At 40.6% G+C, this 26,851-nt stretch overlaps 1 pseudogene; it reads left to right on the forward strand.

The window, feature by feature from the left end:
- Nucleotides 1–26,851, forward strand: part of LOC117512852 — a 421,938-nt pseudogene that overhangs the window by 310,718 nt on the left and 84,369 nt on the right.

The raw sequence follows: 26,851 nt of genomic DNA on the forward strand, positions 1-26,851 counted from the left end.
GGAGTTAAATTTGTCTCATTAATACCTGCTAATGCACAGAGGGTGATCAACAAATACAAAGGCTCATGTACATGCACGTGCAACCAATGAACCTTATATATATATATATATATATATATATATATATATATATATATATATCCAGGTGATGAGCTGTAAATTAGAAACAGTAGTGGGTGGAAAGCACCAGAACAAGAGTGCGGCCAGACAGAGTGAAACGCCCACCACCAAGCACCAAGAGACAGACACGAGAGATAGGGACAGAAAAGACCCAAGCAAGAAAAAGCAAAAATAACAAATAACTAAACAGAACAAACTAAACACAACGCAAAAACCCAAACCCTGACAGTTATATTTTCTAGTTATTGGTGTTTTGTAGAATAAATGTTCTAAAATGCTTCCATACTATGTGAAATATGTCCTAGTAATGCAGTTAAAAATACAGTGTTAGCTGCCTTGCAGTTGCCATAGCTGTGCTTTACCCTTTTACATCCATGCTTCAAAATTACACCGTGCTATAAATTTTAGGCCACATCATCCAGCCCTACTACAAATTGGTTTCCACTGTGAAATGTTCGAAGAACATTGCTTCATACCTTTTTGTGCAGCTGATTTGTAACCATAGTCAAATGTCTTCCGGGGGCCAGAGCAGGCGACATTGAAGGAAATTTGAAACTGCTGGCTAAGGCTAAGCGTAAATTTGGTAAGATTGTAATTCACGTCGGCAGTAATGACACCCGGTTACGCCAATCGGAGGTCACTAAAATTAATATTGAATCGGTGTGTAACTTTGCAAAAACAATGTCGGACTCTGTAGTTTTCTCTGGCCCCTCCCCAATCGGACCGGGAGTGACATGTTTAGCCGCATGTTCTCCTTGAACTTGCTGGCTGTCTGAGTGGTGTCCAAAAAATGAGGTGGGCTTCATAGATAATTGGCAAAGCTTCTGGGGAAAACCTGGTCTTGTTAGGAGAGACGGCATCCATCCCACTTTGGATGGAGCAGCTCTCATCTCTAGAAATCTGGCCAATTTTATTAAACCCTCCAAATCGTGACTATCCAGGGTTGGGACCAGGAAGCAGAGTTGTAGTCTTTCACACCTCTCTGCAGCTTCTCTCCCCCTGTCATCCCCCCAATACCCCATCCCCGTAGAGACGGTGCCTGCTCCCAGACCACCAATAACCAGTAAAAATCTATTTAAGCATAAAAATTCAAAAAGAAAAAATAATATAGCACCTTCAACTGCACCACAGACTAAAACAGTTAAATGTGGTTTATTAAATATTAGGTCTCTCTCTTCTAAGTCCCTGTTAGTAAATGATATAATAATTGATCAACATATTGATTTATTCTGCCTTACAGAAACCTGGTTACAGCAGGATGAATATGTTAGTTTAAATGAGTCAACACCCCCGAGTCACACTAACTGTCAGAATGCTCGAAGCACGGGTCGAGGAGGAGGATTAGCAGCAATCTTCCACTCCAGCTTATTAATTAATCAAAGACCCAGACAGAGCTTTAATTCATTTGAAAGCTTGACTCTTAGTCTTGTCCATCCAAATTAGAAGTCTTAAAAACCAGTTTTATTTGTTATTATCTATCGTCCACCTGGTCGTTACTGTGAGTTTCTCTGTGAATTTTCAGACCTTTTGTATGACTTAGTGCTTAGCTCAGATAAGATAATTATAGTGGGTGATTTTAACATCCACATAGATGCTGAGAATGACAGCCTCAATACTGCATTTAATCTATTATTGGACTCAGTTGGCTTCGCTCAAAATGTAAATGAGCCCACCCACCACTTTAACCACACTTTAGATCTTGTTCTGACATATGGCATAGAAATTGAAGACTTAACAGTATTCCCTGAAAATCCGTTTTTGTATGATCATTTCTTAATAACATTTACATTTACTTTAATGGACTACCCAGTAGTGGGGAATAAGTTTCATTACAGTAGAAGTCTTTCTGAAAGCACTGTAACTAGGTTTAAGGATATGATTCCTTCTTTGTTATGTTCTTCAATGCCATATACCAACACAGTGCAGAGTAGCTACCTAAACTCTGTGAGTAAGATAAATTATCTCGTCAATAGCTTTACATCCTCATTGAGCACAACTTTGGATGCTGTAGCTCCTCTGAAAAAGAGAGCCTTAAATCAGATGTGCCTGACTCCGTGGTATAACCCACAAACTCGCAGCTTAAAGCAGATAACCCGTAAGCTTGAGAGGAAATGGTGTCTCACTAATTTAGAAGATCTTCATTTAGCCTGGAAAAAGAGTCTGTTGTTCTATAAAAAAAAAGCCCTCCGTAAAGCTAGGACATCTTACTATTCATCACTAATTAAAGAAAATAAGAACAACCCCAGGTTTCTTTTCAGCACTGTAGCCAGGCTGACAAAGAGTCAGAGCTCTATTGAGCCGAATGTTCCTTTAACTTTAACTAGTAATGACTTCATGACTTTCTTTGCAAATAAAATTTTAACTATTAGAGAAAAAATTACTCATAACCATCCCAAAGACATATCTTTATGTTTGGCTGCTTTCAGGAATGCTGGTATTTGGTTAGACTCTTTCTCTCCGATTGTTCTGTCTGAGTTATTTTCATTAGTCACTTCCTCCAAACCATCAACATGTCTATTAGACCCCATTCCTACCAGGCTGCTCAAGGAAGCCCTGCCGTTAATTAATGCTTCGATCTTAAATATGATCAATCTATCTTTATTAGTTGGCTATGTACCACAGGCTTTTAAGGTGGCAGTAATTAAACCATTACTTAAAAAGCCATCACTTGACCCAGCTATCTTAGCTAATTATAGGCCAATCTCCAACCTTCCTTTTCTCTCTCAGGTATTAAAGGCACTGTGCTGCAGTGGTTTGAATCATATTTATCTAATAGATTACAATTTGTTCATGTAAATGGGGAGTCTTCTTCATGGACTAAGGTTAATTATGGAGTTCCACAAGGTTCTGTGCTAGGACCAATTTTATTCACTTTATACATGCTTCCCTTAGGCAGTATTATTAGAAAGCATTGCTTAAATTTTCATTGTTACGCATGACGATACCCAGCTTTATCTATCCATGAAGCCAAAGGACACACACCAATTAGTTAAACTGCAGGAATGTCTTTCAGACATAAAGACATGGATGACCTCTAATTTCCTGCTTTTAAATTCAGATAAAACTGAAGTTATTGTACTTGGCCCCATAAATCTTAGAAACATGGTGTCTAACCAGATCCTTATTCTGGATGGCATTACCCTGACCTCCAGTAATACTGTGAGAAATCTTGGAGTCATTTTTGATCAGGATATGTCCTTCAATGCGCATATTAAGCAAATATGTAGGACTGCTTTTTTGCATTTGCGCAATATCTCTAAAATTAGAAAGGTCTTGTCTCAGAGTGATGCTGAAAAGCTAATTCATGCATTTATTTCTTCTAGGCTGGACTATTGTTATTCATTATTATCAGGTTGTCCTAAAAGTTCCCTGAAAAGCCTTCAGTTAATTCAAAATGCTGCAGCTAGAGTACTGACAGGGACTAGAAGGAGAGAGCATATTTCACCCATATTGGCTTCTCTTCATTGGCTCCCTGTTAATTCTAGAATAGAATTTAAAATTCTTCTTCTTATTTATAAGGTTTTGAATAATCAGGTCCCATCTTATCTTAGGGACCTCATAGTACCATATCACCCCAATAGAGCACTTCGCTCTCAGACTGCAGGCTTACTTGTAGTTCCTAGGGTTTGTAAGAGTAGAATGGGAGGCAGAGCCTTCAGCTTTCAGGCTCCTCTTCTGTGGAACCAGCTCCCAATTCGGATTAGGGAGACAGACACCCTCTCTACTTTTAAGATTAAGCTTAAAACTTTCCTTTTTGCTAAAGCTTATAATTAGGGCTGGATCAGGTGACCCTGAACCATCCCTTAGTTATGCTGCTATAGACTTAGACTGCTGGGGGTTTCCATGATGCACTGAGTGTTTCTTTCTCTTTTTGCTCTGTATGCACCACTCTGCATTTAATCATTAGTGATTGATCTCTGCTCCCCTCCACAGCATGTCTTTGTCCTCATTCTCTCCCCTCAGCCCCAACCAGTCCCAGCAGAAGACTGTCCCTCCCTGAGCCTGGTTCTGCTGGAGGTTTCTTCCTGTTAAAAGGGAGTTTTTCCTTCCCACTGTCACCAAGTGCTTGCTCATAGGGGTCGTTTTGACCGTTGGGGTTTTTCCGTAATTATTGTATGGCTTTTGCCTTACAATATAAAGCGCCTTGGGGCAACTGTTTGTTGTGATTTGGCGCTATATAAATAAAATTGATTTGATTTGATTTTGATTTGATTTATCGTCAATGAAATTTTTAAGAGGCTAGAAAAATATGAAATTTGAAACTGTTTGTTTTGCTCTGAGAATTTGCAGTAAAATTTGTATTGTCTTTTCCCAGCCCTCCTCCTCAGGTAACAGTTACATTTCTAGTTTCAGAAATCTATGTCCTCCACTGTCTATCCTTGACTAAGGTGGAACCATGTAATGGCACCATTTCTCACAGCTGTTGCCAGTCTCACTGTGGAGAGGTGTGTGGATGTGTGTTTCTTTGTTAATGCACACTTTTAGAACATGAAACCTGTGTCTGCTGTTTATCTACCCTTCTCCCTCCTGTTTTCCAGCAGTAAGCCTGTTGTCTGTTACAGATCCATCACCTCTTGCAGTTATGTTGCAACAGCACTCGCAACATGATCAAATTACAGTTGCAAAAGTACATAGTGGTGTGATGAGAATTTGGATTCGTGTGGGTGCATTCATTGGTCTCCTTGGATTGCTCTGTCTGACAGAATAAAAGATGTCTTCCAACGGACTAAGCGGTTTCAGATGGAATGGCTCGTACTTTAGTCAGGATGGATGTTGACGCAGAAAGAAAATGAAAAATTGGTCTAGCGGCAGAGTTCAGCTGGGGTACAGTAAAAGCGTTGATTACATTGAGGAGAAGCAGACATGTTGGAAGCGTCTAATCCTTTTCAGTGTCTGACAGCACAAAGTGACAGTTTTTTTAATCAGTTGTAGCAGAAGATTAATATTAACTTTATGGAACATGTATGCACTGTGTAATTGCATAAGATTTTTAGTGAAAAATGGCTGAGTATTTTAAGAACAAGGAAAGCAAAACCAAAATCATTTAGGTGAACGTAGAATAATTCCTGCAGTGAAGTAGATGTGCCTTGACTAGCACTCGTGCAAACAAGATGATGATGCACTGTGGAGCACGTCACTGACTTTTATCGTAGGACCTTTCTAACAGTATCATTAGTAAAGACCTTATGGAGCGCTTCATTGATAGAAAGGTGAACTGCTGTGGGGATGTGCATTACTGTGCAAAGGTCTTAGGCACTCTAGAGCAGATCTCTTCAACTCATTCCAGAAAGGGCCGAGACATCACTTTGAGCAGATGGGATCAGTTAATCAGTGAAGTCACCTGGTGAAGTGGGTGGTTGCAGAGAAAACCTGCCCTTTCTTTAATGAGAAGACCTCTGCCCTAGAGTTTGATTGTGCTGTGGTGTTTGCCCCCCCCATGAGTGGGTCAACAGAATTAAATAAAATGGCTATTGAAGCTTTCTTATCGCAACAGAAATCAAATGTTTTGTGCCCCTATTTCATTGAAAAGAAAAAAAAAAAGCTAATCAGTTATCAAATGACAAAACTCAAAAATTAACTAAAATTAATAAAGCAACAACCAAAGCAATGCTGATTTCTTATGTGTACTGCTTGGTATATAACATAAACATGATTGCTGATGAATACTAAATTGTGTCAAACTGTAACTAGGATGGGTTAAATGCAGAGGACAAATTTCATTGTATGTACTCTATTCTAGTCTAAATAACACAATGACTTCAAATTCCCATTTTTTCCACAAAAAATTCCAGTTGGTCTGCTCCCAATTTGTACATCCTCAAATTTCAGCCTTCTTCCCATTTTGTCTACAGTCTTTTCTTCTTCTTCTTCTTCTTCTTCACCCCCCCCCCCCCCCCCCCCAAGTGTGCATAAAGTAAAACTTGAATAACCACCTTGTAATACTTTAAGTGCCAGAAGATTAAATTTTGAGGCAGTAACCATGACCTTTACTCTTTTTTGTGCATTGTTTCAGTAATTTAGTAAATGTTAAAGTAGAAGAAATGAGAGTAGACATATTGAGAGAAGACAAACGAGATATGAGATGTTACCAGTCCCCCCCCCCCCCCTTTTTTTTTTTGAGGCGCAAAGTTTCTGTAAAATTTATGAATGCTGGTCAAGGGTACATGCAGGCTAAGGGAACACAAACATTATTCATCCTCTCTTCATTTTGTGACTTATTATTGTTTTCAGACAACATTTAATTACCCCCAGAAGGGATAAAATTGTGTGTTGGTCAGACATCCAAGTAAAAGTGTCATTAAAACCTCATTGATTGTCATTCCTTTGTAGTCTGAGAGTTGTGCTGTGTGTGAAGACAGTTTCTTTGCCTTTTTTCTACAGATAATGAATTCATAGCTTTGTGGTCCCAGCTCTGTAAAATATTCATGATGTAGACACAAGACTCCCCCCTGAATCCTGTGTTTGGACTTTACACAGATCCCTGTGGGTGTGTTGAATACAGTGTCATTTCCAGCTCTCTCTCATTAAATGAGTGGCACATTCCACAAGATTGGATGTTCTTTATATCTTAAACTGTGTCATCTTTGGCAGGTACCACGCGGCAGCCCAGAGAAGGGGAGGTTCCAGGCGTAGACTATAATTTCATCAGTGTGGAAGAGTTTCGTGTGCTGGAAGAAAGTGAATTGCTGTTGGAGAGTGGGACCTATGATGGTATGTGTTAAACACGGCATAATGTGTGTTTACCCTGAATGAAATGAAAGTATAAAAAAAAAGAAAATTGTGTATTTTTTATGAATGTTACTCAAGTACTTGCCTGCTGTCATGTTGCTGATGTTTTGGCTGGGTTATTTCTTTAACCCTCTGGAGTCTTGGCTATTTATTGGCATTTTTGACTACTTTTGTTTTTACCTTCATAATTTACCTTATAAAAACTGTTTACCTGGCCTTGTTTGGTGTCATTTTGTTCAGCACAACCTTACCTGTGTGACCTTACAGTTTGTCTTCCATTCTGACATACTGCATTAAAACAGTGACCCGAAATTCACCCCAAAACCTAAAATTCGAATCAGGAATTTTTTATTTTTTTTTTACTGTGAAAGCCAGGAATATGTTTAACGAACCATTTTTGTAACTTAGAATGCAAATATAAATTGTAAATTTCAAAAATAAAAATGTAGCATAAACAAAGTTATATACAACAATTCACATTAAAATGCAGGAACTGTGGAAAAAGTGAAGCGCTGTGAATGGGATGAACTGTATAATTTAATAATTTGTGGACTATGTTGAATGAATGAATGATTTATTCAGCATACATGAACAAAATCTCTCATTTACAAATCAAGTCAAGAGAAAGCAAAAATTAAAACGTATAGAACAAACCTCAAACAATTTACTAATTTAGTGCAGCTGAAGGGGTATGGGCAGAAGCAGAAGCTTATAAACGCCTGCCCCGTACATCAGTTTCTGTGTACAAACAAAGAATAAACACAAAAAACAAATATCAGTCAGTAATGTAACACAGTGAAACAAACAAAGTAATACAAAAGGCAAACAAACAAAAAATAGCCACACAGGCAGTTTACTTAATTACTCAAACTATAACAAGTTAATATATTATTTTTATACAGTCTTTTAAAACAAGCCAATGTACTAGATACTTTAATACAATCTAAACAATCATTCCACACTCTAACAACCTTTACAGAAACGCAATGACCTTTAGCAGTACTTCGAATCTTCTATCAAATACCAAAGTTCCATGCAAATTATAACTGGACTCTCATTTTAAACAGCTCCTGGACATGTTGAGGCAAGAGTCCATTTTTAACTTTATCCATTATCTGCATTGTAAAATAATCTTGACAATGACTAAAACTTGAACACTGGATTGTTCATTAATTAAAAGTTGCTCTTTTGTTGTTGTTGCTGCAGCAGTGCATGTCTAGAGGTTTTATTGTGAAAGGTCAAGATGAGTGGTGTGTCTGTTTCTCCTTGCGTAAATGTATGTTGCTTGATGGTGACTTCGGTGCAGAAAACTTTCCTGTTCACACAATGGAGCATTATCACAGTAGTACATCATCCCAGGCCACTCTGAGGATACAGCTGCTGTTGAGGATGAACCCCTTAATGCCCCTGTTATTAGCTCTCTTGTGAATTTGTTCACCTGTGCTCCATTAGGTTCTCAGGTGAAGTCAACACATAACCCATCTCATCAACCTGCCACTGCAAATGTGAAAGAATTGGAGGTAGTATATTGTCAGGGGATTGTGTAGGTAAAATTAACTTTATAATGGTGTTTTATCTGTGAAATCCTGGACCTTCAACCTCCACCCTATGCACCAATCAGCAGGATGAATCATGGTCTATTCTGCCTTTTCCTACTTAAAAAAAAAGAGGAAAACCCAGTCATTAGTGTATTGAAGGGACAGATTGATAATCCTTTGGTACGTTAATTATTAATATCCAGATTTTTGACTTTTGTGAAGCCCTTAATAATCTTTTACACAAATGTCTCACACATACACACCGAGTATGAAGTAAAGGAGAGTTGTTTGCTTGATAATGAGTCATCTACTTCACAAATAACTGTCTTCTGTAGTGGCTGTGTTGCCAGTTTTCTGTACGGTAAGTCTAATATATAAGAGGATATCGATTTACTGTAGATGATAAATATGGCTATTTAGGACCTTAAAAGAAAAACATTTGAACGTGACTGGTTTTTATTTTTTAAATGGATTTGGATTCCAGACATTATTTTTAAATGAAATTAGGTCATCATTTGAGTAGATAAATTGCATTTTACTTTGTCAAATGCCTGGTAGACTAAAGCCTGTCAGCTGTCAACCTTGGCTGCACATCACTTAATCTTTGTGTAGTCTACGGCGCCGTAATGTCGGGTTGTTTCTTGTGATACTTGGGTCACGCTGCTGAAGTAGAGTGAGTGCCATTGCCGTGTTATTACATTCAAGGTTGACTTGAATTTCAAGAGCAAAATGTTACCACCAGCAGCTTACTTGTCTTATCTTATTTTATTACAGAGATTAGAGCATGCCATAGGTATTAAAGGCGCTGCGCTGCGGTGGTTTGAATCATATTTATCTAATAGATTACAATTTGTTCATGTAAATGGGGAATCTTCTTCACAGACTAAGGTTAATTATGGAGTTCCACAAGGTTCTGTGCTAGGACCAATTTTATTCACTTTATACATGCTTCCCTTAGGCAGTATTATTAGACGGCATTGCTTAAATTTTCATTGTTACGCATGATGATACCCAGCTTTATCTATCCATGAAGCCAGAGGACACACACCAATTAGCTAAACTGCAGGATTGTCTTACAGACGTAAAGACATGGATGACCTCTAATTTCCTGCTTTTAAACTCAGATAAAACTGAAGTTATTGTACTTGGCCCCACAAATCTTAGAAACATGGTGTCTAACCAGATCCTTACTCTGGATGGCATTACCCTGACCTCTAGTAATACTGTGAGAAATCTTGGAGTCATTTTTGATCAGGATATGTCATTCAATGCGCATATTAAACAAATATGTAGGACTGCTTTTTTGCATTTACACAATATCTCTAAAATTAGAAAGGTCTTGTCTCATAGTGATGCTGAAAAACTAATTCATGCATTTATTTCCTCTAGGCTGGACTATTGTAATTCATTATTATCACGTTGTCCTAAACATTCCCTGAAAAGCCTTCAGTTAATTCAAAATGCTGCAGCTAGAGTACTAACGGGGACTAGAAGGAGAGAGCATATCTCACCCATATTGGCCTCTCTTCATTGGCTTCCTGTTAATTCTAGAATAGAATTTAAAATTCTTCTTCTTACTTATAAGGTTTTGAATAATCAGGTCCCATCTTATCTTAGGGACCTCATAGTACCATATCACCCCAATAGAGCGCTTCGCTCTCAGACTGCAGGCTTACTTGTAGTTCTTAGGGTTTGTAAGAGTAGAATGGGAGGCAGAGCCTTCAGCTTTCAGGCTCCTCTCCTGTGGAACCAGCTCCCAATGTTGGGAAAGTGTAGTGACTCGGACCCACAACAGGGGGCGTAAATGAACGGACAATGGAAGGAGTTAAATTAGAACACTTTACTGTTGTGAATGACACAACCAAACACAGCAGATCACAGAATGTATACAAGTCAATTAATAAAGGTGTCGTGTGGGCAGGCTCGACGATAGGAGACGCCCGTCTGGAGACGAACCAGAACCACACGATTTCCACTACCACCGAACCCGAGGGATACTGGAGCCGCCAAGTCCCGAAGTCCCCAGGTGGCCACCGTCTCGGCGTGTCGGATCTGGTACTGCTGGCAGAAAACAAAAGACAGTCAAGAGTGGGTGTGTGAACACCCAGTAACAATCCTGGTGGGAATTACACCTCCACCTCCGCAAATATATACACAGTCATTCTACAGTTCTGATACAGACGCTTGTCTTCACGGGTCGGGAAGGGTGCGGCTTGTCACCCTGTCGTCCGCGACCAGCTCAGCCTCCAGCTGACACAAGCTACCAGGAACTCCTGTAGAGAATCAGACAACGATTACGTGCGATACGGCACAGATTAAGGCTGAGGAAATTACCTCTTGATGAAGGTGATATCTCGGCAATGTGATGGAGGTGTCTTCCTGCTTTTATTCCAGATGTGGATTAGATGATCAGTGACAGCTGTCATGGATGATGGGTGACAGCTGTCACCACGGCTTGTTCCTGAGGCGGCAGCGCCCTCTCGTGCCTGAAGCCCGCACTTCAGGCAGGGCGCCCTCTGGTGGTGGGCCAGCAGTACCTCCTCTTCTGGCGGCCCACACAACACCCAATTCAGATCAGGGAGACAGACACCCTCTCTACTTTTAAGATTAGGCTTAAAACTTTCCTTTTTTCTAAAGCTTATAGTTAGGGCTGGATCAGGTGACCCTGAACCATCCCTTAGTTATGCTGCTATAGACTTAGACTGCTGGGGGTTCCCATGATGCACTGAGTGTTTCTTTCTCCTTTTGCTCTGTATGCACCACTCTGCATTTAATCATTAGTGATTGATCTCTGCTCCCCTCCACAGCATGTCTTTTTCCTGCTTCTCTCCCTCAGCCCCAACCAGTCCCAGCAGAAGACTGCCCCTCCCTGAGCCTGGTTCTGCTGGAGGTTTCTTCCTGTTAAAAGGGAGTTTTTCCTTCCCACTGTCGCCACGTGCTTGCTCACAGGGGGTCGTTTTGACCGTTGGGGTTTTTACGTAATTATTGTATGGCCTTGCCTTACAATATAAAGCACCTTGGGGCAACTGTTTGTTGTGATTTGGCGCTATATAACTAAAATTGATTGATTGATTGATCTTGAGGTATCTGGATTGCTGACTTAGTCGGCTTCTGCATACTGAGCAGACAAGAAGGTTACAGGGTTGTTTGCACCCAACTTTGTTAGGTCTTCTGGATGGATTGAGCTGCTGCATCTTCACAGGATTGCACAATGTTTTGCCATTTGGATATGAGCTACTCCATTATCACAATTCACATTTTAAACTGCAGCAGACTATTAGACAAATTAATCTGCAATACCAACCTGTTGTGTTATTGCACAGTATTAATAAATTGACTACCTTTAATGTAGTGCTTTTCCATCTGCATCAGACGCTTAAAGTGCTTTACACATCAGTGCCTCGCATTCACCCTGATGTCAGGTTGCTGCCATGCAAGGTGCCCACTACACACCGGGAGCATCTAGGGGATTAAGGACCTTGCTCAAGAGCTCTTAGTGATTTTCCGGTCAACCTGGGATTTGAACCGAGGATCTTCTGGTCTCAAGCCCAACGCTTAACCATTAGACCATCACCTCCCCTAATTATTACAGTAAAATTCGCCTAAACATCATTATATAAACTGGATACTTGCACTCACTGAACAAAAGAAAAAGTCCCAATGTTTTTGTATAGTTTTCTATGTAATAAACATCATATATACCAGATTTTGTATAACGGATTTTCACTTACATCAGACAAAACGTTCCGTCCCATCACAATGTATTTTCATTAAAAACCCCTTGCACATTCCAGACAGAGCAGACTGGATGTGTCCAGTAACAAAGGTTCAAAATGAGGTTCAGCAGTGACACACGCTGATTCAAGGAAGATGGGTACTGTATTTACTTGATTTGAAGCAGGCAGGCATTTTTTTTCAAACCATGCTCAGACCCGGCACCTAAATGAGGCAGGCCGTAATTGAAGGCCGGTAATTATTAACAAAACGTTGCCTGTACTGTAGTATGCTGTGAAGTTTCACACATATACCTGGTTGTGGCAAACCAAAGACAGCTGCTTTAGAACAGAGCCCTCTGTGTGGCTGCGAACCATCTCTGTAGCCTTATCAAAACGGTGGACAACACTTGGGCTGTGATTGGTCACTTTTTCGCTTCCTCTCCCGTCATATTTTAAAGTGTTTGCAGTGTGCACACGATTACATTTCGATCATGGATGAAATAGGAACATTTTGCAGAAAAATCTGCAAATATGACCAACTTCACAACATAGAGTTGGAAAAGGACACTCAAATGACCCTCAATTCATGGAGGGAAATTGCACGTACAGTAACACTGGTTTGGAGGTTGATGACTGTATAAAGAAATGGAGCTTGTTGAGGTGACGATTTGATCCAGAAAAAGCCACTGTTCCTGCAGTAAATTGCATTTTGACAACCCCCGACATGATGGAGAACTTCAAAAGGGTTACAGGCGCGTCAACATCATTGCGTGGCCACAGAGTTACGAAGTTATGGAAGCATAAATCAATCAATCAATTTTATTTCTATAGCGCCAAATCACAACAAACAGTTGCCCCAAGGCGCTTTATATTGTAAGGCAAGGCCATACAATAATTACGTAAAAACCCCAACGGTCAAAACAACCCCCTGTGAGCAAGCACTTGGCGACAGTGGGAAGGAAAAACTCCCTTTTAACAGGAAGAAACCTCCAGCAGAACCAGGCTCAGGGAGGGGCAGTCTTCTGCTGGGACTGGTTGGGGCTGAGGGAGAGAACCAGGAAAAAGACATGCTGTGGAGGGGAGCAGAGATCAATCACTAATGATTAAATGCAGAGTGGTGCATACAGAGCAAAAAGAGAAAGAAACACTCAGTGCATCATGGGAACCCCCCAGCAGTCTAAGTCTGTAGCAGCATAACTAAGGGATGGTTCAGGGTCACCTGATCCAGCCCTAACTATAAGCTTTAGCAAAAAGGAAAGTTTTAAGCCTAATCTTAAAAGTAGAGAGGGTGTCTGTCTCCCTGATCTGAATTGGGAGCTGGTTCCACAGGAGAGGAGCCTGAAAGCTGAAGGCTCTGCCTCCCATTCTACTCTTACAAACCCTAGGAACTACAAGTAAGCCTGCAGTCTGAGAGCGAAGCGCTCTATTGGGGTGATATGGTACTATGAGGTCCCTAAGATAAGATGGGACCTGATTATTCAAAACCTTATAAGTAAGAAGAAGAATTTTAAATTGTATTCTAGAATTAACAGGAAGCCAATGAAGAGAGGCCAATATGGGTGAGATATGCTCTCTCCTTCTAGTACCCATTAGTACTCTAGCTGCAGCATTTTGAATTAACTGAAGGCTTTTCAGGGAACTTTTAGGACAACCTGATAATAATGAATTACAATAGTCCAGCCTAGAGGAAATAAATGCATGAATTAGTTTTTCAGCATCACTCTGAGACAAGACCTTTCTGATTTTAGAGATATTGCGTAAATGCAAAAAGGCAGTCCTACATATTTGTTTAATATGCGCTTTGAATGACATATCCTGATCAAAAATAACTCCAAGATTTCTCACAGTATTACTAGAGATCAGGGAAATGCCATCCAGAGTAACGATCTGGTTAGACACCATGCTTCTAAGATTTGTGGGGCCAAGTACAATAACTTCAGTTTTATCTGAGTTTAAAAGCAGGAAATTAGAGAGCATCCATGTCTTTATGTCTGTAAGACAATCCTGCAGTTTAGCTAATTGGTGTGTGTCCTCTGGCTTCATGGATAGATAAAGCTGGGTATCATCTGCGTAACAATGAAAATTTAAGCAATGCCGTCTAATAATACTGCCTAAGGGAAGCATGTATAAAGTGAATAAAATTGGTCCTAGCACAGAACCTTGTGGAACTCCATAATTAACCTTAGTCTGTGAAGAAGATTCCCCATTTACATGAACAAATTGTAATCTATTAGATAAATATGATTCAAACCACCGCAGCGCAGTGCCTTTAATACCTATAGCATGCTCTAATCTCTGTAATAAAATTTTATGGTCAACAGTATCAAAAGCAGCACTGAGGTCTAACAGAACAAGCACAGAGATGAGTCCACTGTCTGAGGCCATAAGAAGATCATTTGTAACCTTCAGTAATGCTGTTTCTGTACTATGATGAATTCTAAAACCTCACTGAAACTCTTCAAATAGACCATTCCTCTGCAGATGATCAGTTAGCTGTTTTACAACTACCCTTTCAAGAATTTTTGAGAGAAAAGGAAGGTTGGAGATTGGCCTATAATTAGCTAAGATAGCTGGGTCAAGTGATGGCTTTTTAAGTAATGGTTTAATTACTGCCACCTTAAAAGCCTGTGATACATAGCCAACTAATAAAGATAGATTGATCATATTTAAGATCAAAGCATTAAATAATGGTAGGGCTTCCTTGAGCAGCCTGGTAGGAATGGGGTCTAATAAACATGTTGATGGTTTGGATGAAGTAACTAATGAAAATAACTCAGACAGAACAATCTGAGAGAAAGAGTCTAACCAAATACCGGCATCACTGAAAGCAGCCAAAGATAACGATACATCTTTGGGATGGTTATGAGTAATTTTTTCTCTAATAGTTAAAATTTTATTAGCAAAGAAAGTCATGAAGTCATTACTAGTTAAAGTTAAAGGAATACTCGGCTCAATAGAGCTCTGACTCTTTGTCAGTCTGGCTACAGTGCTGAAAAGAAACCTGGGGTTGTTCTTATTTTCTTCAATTAGTGATGAGTAGTAAGATGTCCTAGCGTTACGGAGGGCTTTTTTATAGAGCAACAGACTCTTTTTCCAGGCTGAGTGAAGATCTTCTAAATTAGTGAGACGCCATTTCCTCTCCAACTTACGGGTTATCTGCTTTAAACTGCGAGTTTGTGAGTTATACCACGGAGTCAGGCACTTCTGATTTAAAGCTCTCTTTTGCAGAGGAGCTACAGCATCCAAAGTTGTCTTCAATGAGGATGTAAAACTATTGACGAGATACTCTATCTCACTTACAGAGTTTAGGTAGCTACTCTGCACTGTGTTGGTATATGGCATTAGAGAACATAAAGAAGGAATCATATCCTTAAACCTAGTTACAGCGCTTTCTGAAAGACTTCTAGTGTAATGAAACTTCTTCCCCACTGCTGGGTAGTCCATCAGAGTAAATGTAAATGTTATTAAGAAATGATCAGACAGAAGGAGTTTTCAGGTAATACTGTTAAGTCTTCAATTTCCATACCATAAGTCAGAACAAGATCTAAGATATGATTAAAGTGGTGGGTGGACTCATTTACATTTTGAGCAAAGTCAATTGAGTCTAATAATAGATTAAATGCAGTGTTGAGGCTGTCATTCTCAGCATCTGTGTGGAGGTTAAAATCGCCCACTATAATTATCTTATCTGAGCTCATAAATCAGGCTTTATGATTTTAAGGTACCACTCCACAGCGGACTTAGTAAAAAGAGTGACTTGACCAAATGTAATCTTTTTAATGCACATGATGTCCTGCGATATTTAATGCAGGTGTTTCTTTTTTTCAGATCATGTTTTAACCCGGCCATTACATGAGACAGGCCTCTGTTCAATTTCAGTTCAATTTATTTTATTTATATGGCACCAAATCACAACAAAGCTGCCTCAAGGCACTTCACACGAGTAAGATCTAATCTTACCAACCCCTAGAGGAAGCACACAGATGACAGTTGTAAGGAAAAACTCCCTCTGATGATATTGGGGAAGAAACCTCAAGCAGACCAGACTCAAAGGGGTGAGCCCCTACTTAGGATATTCTAACAGTTATACAAGGTTTTTATAGTTTAAGTTTAAGAAACAGAAAATAGTAAATCAAGACAACTTAAAAAACAAGGTACAATTGTTGAGATAACCACGCAGACATTTATGTGACAGGCAGGAGTCATCCAGCGCCCCTGGGTGCAGAGCCAATGTTCATCCCTCATGTTGTCAGTGGGCCTGTCACAGCGGCATTGTTTATTCCAAACAGACTGCAGTGTGCTGCATCAATTTCAGGCATGGCATCTAGTCGTCAGTCCAGTATCTTCTGGTTTGCAGCTGTCAATGATGTGTGATGTCATCAGTACCTCAGACAGAGAGAAAAGAGCAAAATTAATCATCCAGAAAAACTACACAAGGTATAGTTCATAGCAGTAAATCAACAGGAAAGCAGAGAGAATGCTAAGGGCCTCCTGACTGTAACTAATCCGTTACATTTGTAACGGATTTTGTTTTATACATATAGCTTATACATATAGCTAGTCCGTTATATACATATAGCGGATTTAGATTATAACAGACAAAATTCATTGGTCCATCTGAATCCATTGTTTGCCAGTTTTCCTATATTTGTTTGTTTTGTTGTGTTTTACTTTCCCATCCTATGACGTACACACACACTCATCTTCAACCGCTTAGTCCAACCAAGGGTCGCGGGGGCTGGAGCCTATCCCAGCAGCCATAGAGCGTGAGGCGAGGTACACCCAGGACAGGACGCCAGTCTGTCGCAGGGCTACAAAGAGACAAACAAACACATTCACATCCACTCGCACACCTACGGACAATTTAAAGATTCCAGTCAACCTAACCTGCATGTCTTCGGATGTGGAAGGAAACCGGAGCAAACCCACGCAACCACGGGGAGAACATGCAAACTCCACACAGAAAGGCCACAGGTGGGAATTGAACCCATGACCTTCTCGCTGTGAGGCAGCAGTGCTAACCACTAAGCAACCATGCTGCCCCTATGACATACAGTTTTTATTTAAAGTACTCACCCCACTGGACTTTTGCTGTATTATTTTATTGTTTGATGTCATGTAATTAACATTAATAGTAAATGGACTGCATTTATATAGCGCTTTTCCATCTGCATCAGACGCTCAAACCGCTTTACAGTCATGCCGCACATTCACCCTGATGTTAGGGTGCTGCCACACAAGGCGCTCACTACACACTGGGAGCAACTAGGGGATTAAGGACCTTGCCCAAGGGCCCTTAGTGATTTTCCGGTCAGACTGGGATTTGAACCAAGGATCCTCTGGTCTCAAGCCCAGTGCTTAACCACTAGACCTTTACCTCCCCTAACAACATCAAGATAACCATTAAAATCAACAAAAAAAAATCAATAAAATAAGACCATCACCTCCTCTTAAGTCATTAAGCATTTAAAAAAAAATATTCCCTTTGATCCGACAAGTAGAATGTATTCTCTGTCAACTGATCAAAAGTAAACATAATGCAGCCATGTTGTAGTGAGTCTGCTTGCAGTCACTCACTGCTGTACTTACAGTATCAGCCTGAATTTGCCACATCATATGGGATGGTAGAGTTCACAGCAGCTTTCAGTCTCCCAAGTCAGTTATTTGTTCTGTGTGTTGATAGGAAGTATTTCTTACTATATCAGATCAGACTTATGTTGTTGAAGTTGAGAATGTAACAACCCAGTGATACCGAGTTGTAGTGTTAGAGGCAAACTTGGTACTCTAGTCTGCCTATCGAATATATCTCTTGTGTTGCATTGCTTGCTCGGGGTCTCAACTGAAAGTAAAACCTGGACAGCAACATTTACTGCTCTAACCTATCCTCCGGAGCTGAACGACAGTGATTTGATGTACTAACAGTAAATTAAATTAAACATCCACTGCTTTGCTGGAGCCAAGCTCTGAAACATTGAGTATTTCAAACAGTAGTTGCCATATTACTCACAAATAATGGAATGTTCTTTTTAGAAGAGCAGCATTATGGAAATACGATGTCTATTAGATAATAAACCGACCCTTTTATTTTTTTTAACTATATGGATTTGAATGACGTGCGATTACACCAATCATGCTTGAACCCTTGTGCGCATGCGTGAGTTTTTTCACGCGTGTCGGTGACGTCATTTCCCTGTGGACAGGCCTTGAGTGAGATGTGGTCCCGCCCTCTCGGCTGGATTCCTTTGTTCACACGCTGCTCGAGACGGCGCGCGTTGCTTTATCAAAATTTTTTCTGGACCTGTGAGGAATATCCGAGTGGACACTATTCGAGAAATTAAGCTGGTTTTCGGTGAAAAGTTTAACGGCTGATGAGAGATTATAAGGTGTTTCTGTCGGTGTAAGGACTTCCCACGGAGCGGGACGTCGTGCAGCGCTTCCAGGCGCCGTCTTCGGCCTGTTTCGACCTGAAAACATCCTAATTTAAGGCTTAATTCACCCAGGACGTCGTGAGAGAACAGAGAAGATTCAGAAGAGGCCGGCATGAGGACTTTATGCGGACATTCCACTGTTAAGGACATTTTTTAATGAAAGACATGCGCACAAATTCGGCGAGTCGTTTCCGTGACGACTCGGCGAATCTGTGTGCGCCGCGACAGGAAAAACACCTCCGTGTTGAAAACCATTTGTAAAATTCAGGCGGCTTTTGATGGCTTTCAACAAGTGAGTAACTGAGAAATTGTTTAACAGCTTGGGCATGTTCCAACTTGCCCGTTAAGGTTTCCAACGGAGGTGTTTTTCCTGTCGCGACCCCCCGCGGTCGGGTCCGGCCCGACATGCGACTCTGCCCGCACGTTCTTTCATTACAAAATGTCCGTTAACAATGGAATGTCAGAATAAACTCCTCATGCCGACTTCTTCTGAAAGTTCTCTGTTCTCTGACGACTTACTGGATCAACAGAGCCTGAAATGTGGAAGTTTTCAACTTGAAACGGCGAGACGCTGCCGCCTCGAAGCGCAGATCGCCGTCAGGCGCCGTGGGCCGTCCTTACGGCGACACTACCAGACCAAAATCTCTCATCAGCCGTTAAAATTTTTACCGAAAACCAGCTGAATTTATCGAATGGTGTCCACTCAGTTGTGCCTTACAGTTTTTGAAAAAATGTTTGTTGTGAAAGTGTAGTGACACGGACCCACAACAGGGGGCGCAAATGAACGGCCAATAGATGAGCCAAAAGGTAACAATTTAATGTTGTGAAATGTGCACAACGAACATACAGACAATCTCAGAATATAATTACAGTCAATCCACAAAGGTGACGTGTGGGCAGGCTCGAGGATAGAAGACGTCTGTCCTGAGAAGAGCTGGAACCACACAATTTCCGCCGCCACAGAACCTGGTGAATACTGGAGCCGCCAAGTCCCGAATTCCCAGGTGATCACCGTCCCCGATTGTCGGATCTGGTACTGCTGGCGAGAACAAAGACAGTCAAGTGTGGGTGTGTGTACACCCAGTAACAACAGCGGTGGGAATGCCACCTCCACCTCTCACTCAATAACTGCAGAGTACTGTAGATTCCTCAGGGGAAAAGAGTGCCTTCAACGCTCTCTCAGCTTTCACCGATGGAGGTACCAGTACTCCTGCAAACACTCACAATATACAAATATTGCAATCACAAATGGCTGAGGATATTACCTCCAATGAAGTATGATATCTCGGCAACAAGGTGGAGATGACGTCTGGTCTTTATGGAGTGAGAGGACGTTGAGTAGATGGGTGACAGCTGTCAAGAGGTAATGAGTGACAGCTGTCACCCCCGGCTGTGTCCATGGCGGCAGCGCCCTCTCGTGCCTGAAGCCTGCACTTCAGGCAGGGCGCCCTCTGATGGTGGGCCAGCAGTACCTCCTCTTCTGGCGGCCCACACACAACAATTTTTATCAAACAAAGCAGCAGTCTCTGAGCCATTCCTAAACAATGAAAAAACAACGAGAGGGTGGGCCACTCCTCACTCAAAAACTGCCCACAGGCGAATGACGTAACCGACAGGCGTGAAAAAACTCTCGCATGCCCACGAGGGTTCAAGCATGTCTGATGTAATCACACGTGATTCAAATCCATATGGTTTTTGAAAAAAATAATAAGGTCGGATACTTTTCTAATAGACCTCGTATGTAACCAAAAAGAGAAAAATTATTTATGTTTGAGATTCATCCTCAACATCATTCCATTCATTTTTCAAATCCCAGTAGTTACACACTCTATTCCAAACAGGACATAGCAGCAAAGTTGACTCAGCCATTACTAAAGAGGATATTGACTGTCTAAATAGCACTGAAAGATTCATTTGCCATTTTGTTTCCCCAAATGGTGGATGTGTCAAGAAGTGAGTCATACTTGTTACCTCAAGTGTGCTCAAAATTTGAATATGTGAGAGTGTACGTATGCATAGGAATGAGGGAGAATCCAATTTTCTACCTCTACTGTGCATGGCATTGAAAAGCTAGTCGAGTTAATTACTTTTGATCAAGACTGAGCAGATGTGAAGAAGAAAAATTCAAGTCAAATAAAGGCTTCTTGAAATTCTTCATCTGCAGCAACTGGGCTCCAAGTCCACCATTATGTATTTTATTTGAATTTGTTTTAGGTAGTAGATGAGATTAATCAGGCTTTAATGCTTTGCTCGTTGTTCACTGGACATTATTTGGGCTCTGTCCATGAATATATAAACAATACTAGAATGACGCAGGAAGGAGCTAATAAAAGTTCGAGTTTTGAAGTGTTTCAGCAGTAATGTTAGCATACAGTCGAACAATAATAAAACAGAACACGTCCTCATAATAATTTTACCTGATAAATATTGAAACATTATCTTCTAAAACATGAAACTTTAAAAGGAGAGAAAAAAGAACAAGCATTATAGACAGAATTTTATTCACTTTGAAGCTGACATTTTCATGACATGCGTAGTAGCTACTGTCTGCTGTGGGATAGTTTGATGAAGGATTTAAGGGTATACTCACACTTTGCCCAGGTGCTTTGGACCATGTCCAGCACAACTTTCCCCACTCCTCCGCAGTCCTGCACTCACACTCGACTCCACGTTTGAGGCCGAGCACGTCTGTGTCAACACAGCCTGACTTGGAGGATACCAGTGAAAAATTATTACATTTTTCTCTGCACTAATGAAAATAGTTTTATATACAGAGATGAGGTAATGTCATATTTATTACGAGCACACTCCCTATGGATAAATCCACTCTAATCTAGCTGAAATTCCCCAAAATAAAATACTTAAAATATATATTTTCATAAATGTGTTAAATTACTGAAGTATATATAATCTTCCAAATATCAGTAGCTAAATATTTCAGTAGTTTTCTTTTGTCTTAGCCTTTGTAAAAAAGGAGTTGATGAATAAAATATTCTCCAATAAATTAGGCTATAATCTGTTGAATCATTCATCTTTCCTGAGAGCAATTATTGTGGTAAAAAAAAAGTCAGAAACATGTTCCAAGGTCCTTCGTCAGCCCTTTCTTTGCTCTGAGCTCTGAAAGAATGGATTCACCTCACCAGTCATTTTTTATTGTCTATCTTGAAATTATCATAAACAGATGTGTCCTGTCCTACTTGCGTTGGATTTTTTTTTTTTTTTAAACCTGCATGCAGCCATGGACTGCGCAGTGTGTGTTATGTGCATGACAACACATGTGATCCAAAGATGCACAGTGTTTTAAAAATAGTTTCTTGCTCACCTTCGTGCTTAAGATAAATGGTGGAAAACTCTTTCTACACACACTTGTGTTCACACAAGAGTAAGATAACCTGAGGTAAATTCTGCGGATTGTTTTATAAAAGGTTAAAGGTGCCAAAATGCTGATATTGATGCATGTAGTCCGTATGGTGTATTTGGATGCAGCAAAGGATTTCTTAAGCCCAGGTTACACATAGATGGTTTTGTCCGCGGGTAGTACGTAGACCGAAGTTCGCGGTAGTTCCGGCTGTTTTCACGGTGGAAAGGGGCGGAGCATTTCGCCGGCATTTTGAGTGCCGTACTAGCCGCAAATATGCGGATAAAACGCCGCTAAATCCGCCGAATAAAGCAGAGTATTGACGCCGTAGCATCCGGCACACGTCACGCAACGGGGGTTAATACTCAGTTCTATCCTTTACAATCGCAGGTTAAGACGCGTGTGAGAATGGCGGTGTCCTGCTGCCGCCGATAATGTCCTGTGTACCGCTGGATTTATCCAGGCAAATCCTGCGTTACTCCAGGAACTTTTGCTTATAGGCACTGCCCCCAGAGTATAATAGGCTGAAGCAGCTGTCAGTGCAGGGGGAGAGAGTGACAGGGAGCTCGTCTCTCAGCCTTTTCTTTTTTCTCCTTTTTTCCCTCCTCAACGTGTTGCTCGTCTGCACCACAGGACTACCCTATGCTTCTGAATCAGACCTCTTGGTAAGTCCTTGCCGCTGCCAATTTTATTTTAGGAGGTATATTGGAGCTTCTCTGCAAAAATATCTGGAGCTGGCTGCGAGTGAGAGACCTGCATGCAGCGCGCTAGCGTTTTTATACTGACCGCCGCCTATCGGCCATTTGGAATGCCGTTAACTGGGAGGTGGCGTTTAGAACAGCGTACTGTCTGCTAGCGCCGCCGTTTTGTCTGCCTCTGTCACCGGTTAAAACACCTTTGAGGACGCCAATGTGGGCTCTATCGTCGTTTTACACGCCGTTGGTTAGGGATACAACGCCGGCCGCCAATTACAGCGGTGTAAACTGCGGAACTACAGGAAGGGGCGGGATGACACGGCGATTAAAAAGTATCAAACGCCGTTGATCGCGTTGTCTCCGTCGTCAGGCCACTTCTCCAGGAGCGCTCCCGGAATTATTCGACATGTTGAATAATTTTTTCGACGATTCCCGGTGAAGCTGGAACCAAACCACGCCCCCGTGCGCCGGCGTTAACTACGGCGTGTGATCCCTAAAACGGCCCGGAGGGGGCAAAATCTCTGCCGGGATGCTTCCGGGAGAGTTTACCGTCTATGTGTAAACAGGGCTTTATAATATTTACACACAGTCTCCAATAGAAAACCTGCCTTGTCTGAATAAATTGTGCAGAAAGGGCTTTATCAATCAATTGCACTGCATGTAAGATAAGATTTTTATGGAGGCAGCAGATCAAGAAATGTTTTGCATCTTTGCTCGCTAACAATTCGCCATCATCAATAATATGAGAAACCCCTTTTTAACCCAAATGTTGTTGTTTGAATTGAAGACTGTAATAATAATAATAATAATAATATTGCTAGTAATATTTCTAGTAAGCAGTTACAATTGTGATCACACTACATGTGATTGTAGCATAGTCCAGCTGGACCATGCCCCAAACCACCTCCGTAAGTCGGGCCAGACACACACCAATGATCCATGGCCCAGAGCACGCACAAGACTTTGGGGGCATAATGTGCTTCAGTATAGTCCAGAGTGCCTCGTGCATTTTGCCTTAAGATGATGACTCTTCTCCCCTTTTGGTGCGTGTGTGTGTGTGTGTGCGCATATATATATATATATATATATATATATATATATATATATATATATAGCATTTTTTTTTGACCCCTTGACTTTATTGTAAAAGCCAAGGGGCGAGAAATTACCAGCTCCTTGTCTTGCTGAAATACATTGCTTATTGCCACCTTATAATGATGCCTATTTAATATCAGGGGTGTTGTGAAGTTCTACAGTGTAGCCATAAAAATGTGGATTTGATGGAATCAGGGCAGCGAGCCAGAAGTCGCAGCAGAGGGAGGGTGCAAAGGTGCTAGGTTAGAAACAGCTGCCCACCCAGGAACTGCCAAAGCAGAGCCTGGAAGATTAAAAACACCTCATTTTATAATAGCTGGATTAGTATTGTTAGTGCATACGTCCAAAAGTCACAAGAGAACAAAACAAGCTGGAGAAACAAATGGACAAAACAAAATGTGGAGGGATTAAAACTGAGGAAATTGTATGGACGAGAGCTCAGCAAGAAAAATAAAGATCACAAATGTTTGTAATTCATGTCAGGTGCCAGCGCACAGACTGGGGATATAAAGGTTTATTTATGAGGCTGATCGTGACAGGGGTTTGTGGAACTATGCACCCTACAAATAAACAGCCACATACAAGCGCAGGTCACACAGGAATGCAGGTTTGACAAGGTTGGCTTGGAAATGTGGGCATTCATGCCAAGCAGAGCCCATCTGTACCAAGCCTGGAGCGCAAGCTGGTTTTCACCTGCCTGGGGCTCTGGGAGTCACGGATGAGGCCTGGGCAGAGTGGGCACTGCCCAAGACAGTGGATAGCCTTCTACAAGTAATAATGAGGCTCTGTGTGTGGCTGACAGTTTTAAAGGGGCGGAGGGATAACTGCAGTGTGGGATGGGGTATTAGGTGAACATTGAGCAAAAAAAACAAACAACAAAACAGGAGAGGGGTACATATTTTTTAAAGCTGTTTGTGAACATTGAGAACATCAGCTCAACAATTGCAGTGAAAGATCAGGAACAATGAATAACCAGGATTAGGATCATAGGTCAGCAATCAGAAACGAAGGTGATTGATCTGGATCAGAGATCAGCATTGAGGACCTAAAAATGTTAGAGAAGAGCAGAATAATCTTTGCTCAATGACATCGTGAGCAATAAAAGAAAAATGTCAGCAGGCATCTAAACAGAGGACTGTATGACACTGGCAGATATACACACTCTCTGAATACAATATTATAGCTTTTAAAATGTAACGTCCAAGAGCGCTTGGCAAAATTCTATTGTACCTGCATTAGTGGTAAATGTCCACCAGGTGGAGATATTGCTCCATTTCAAGAACCTTGAGTAAGGCTGCCATGGGACACCATGACAAACCTGTTGTTTATAGTAGTAGCCAGCCACATACTTTAATCTGATAGGCTGGTGTTACACTGGTTGACACTGTTGTTAAAAGTTACTGTTGCTGCATCTTATTAAAATATTTTAACCATGATACTGTATATAATGTCAAATGAAAATAAACAAAATACCTTGTTTAACTACATGGGTCATCAGTGTGTCAAATGCCCAAAATACTTTATCTGATGTACTGTATCATATTAAAATAAATAAAACTATATACCCCAAAATTTCACAAAAGACCCAACTTTTTCCCCTCCTTCCATGAAATGATGTTAATTCATTTTTGAGTAATCCTACTGAAAATTCAAACTGACAGAAGCAAAGTCAGAAAGACAGAAAACCCTTTGTGCATGTAATGGTGCTAAATATGTCCGCAGACCTGACACTTTATTCCCTGGGAGGATGATGCCAACAGTCATATCCTGTGATGCTAATTAATATTTAAATAAAGAATTACGAACATGAAACATGAGAACTTGTCTGCAACATGCTGCTCCGCACATTCTGCCCTGGGATAAAGTCTTTGTTTTTTGTTCCCACACTTGTATTGTTTTTACTTGCCCCCCCCAGGTTTTGTTATTTACACTTGAACCCACATTAAAATTGTGAAATTGCCATCAAAGACCATTTTATATGGTGACTAATTAGTCTAATTACACTGTGCTCTATATCGGTGCCCTTTATCACTGTGGCCGCTGTCTCTCTGCTCCTTGCTAATGAGTTCATTTAAAGGCTACATGTACCTTTGTCTGCTTAAAAATCTGAAGAGGACACACTGCAGTTTACCAAGTCTAATTTAACTCTCTTAATTTGTATTGTGTCATTAAGCTTAATGTTAATTACTCAGTAAAGGATTTAATGATTTTTTTTTTCTCTCTTTTTTCCCTCAGTAAGGTACTGATTGTAATACTTAGGTAAAAGCTCAATTCCATGTAATTGTCTTAACTATATGATGTGCCATTTAACATGCAGGAACACTACAACCCCATTTCCAATGAAGTTGGAATGTTGTGTGAAATGTAAATAAAAACAGAATACAATGATTTGCAAATCCTCTTCAACCTATATTCAATTGAATGCACCACAAAGACAAGATATTTAATGTTCAAACTGATTGACTTTTTTGTTTTTGTGCAAATATTTGCTCATGTTGAAATAGATGCCTGCAATACATTTTAAACACACTGGGACAGGGGCAACAAAAGACTGGGAAAGTTGTAGTCTGTTTTTATTTACATTTTACACAACATCCCAACTTAACTGGAATTGGGGTTGTACTTTTTGGGTAGTGTGCTGTTGATTTAGCATATCACAATTCTTGCAGTTACCAAAACTGAGATCAAGTTTTGTAAAAGTTTGCTAGTTATTTCTGAGTTTACCTATTTCTGCATCTGACACAAATACCCTGCATTTTACCATGCCTGCTTTCCTTTTGTATGACAGACAGCATTCATGAATGAATGTTTATTTAAATTGTAATGAGATGCAGGACTAAAAGCTTCTGTGTTTTATTCAGGGACATGAGATGTTGGTGTTCATTATAAACACTTAATCATTCTAAATGAATTTATTATGCACTAATATGATAATAAACCTGCCTGTAAGAAAAAAAAATTGCACTTTCTTTATCTTCATGACTGTTTGCCCTACATTTAATCTGAAATTTTCTTCCTCCCTGTGTGCTTTTCATCCCAGTGTGTGAGTGCTCTCTGTGGTTCAGATTTTAGACTGTTATAAATCAGTATTCAGTAATTCAGATAAAGCTCAGTTTTAACCACGTTACTGTCTCATGAACGCAATGCAGAGCTGTGTTTCCCACAAACAAAC

The sequence above is a fragment of the Thalassophryne amazonica genome, chromosome 6, assembly GCF_902500255.1.
Source record: "Thalassophryne amazonica chromosome 6, fThaAma1.1, whole genome shotgun sequence".
Taxonomy (NCBI): Eukaryota; Metazoa; Chordata; class Actinopteri; order Batrachoidiformes; family Batrachoididae; genus Thalassophryne; species Thalassophryne amazonica.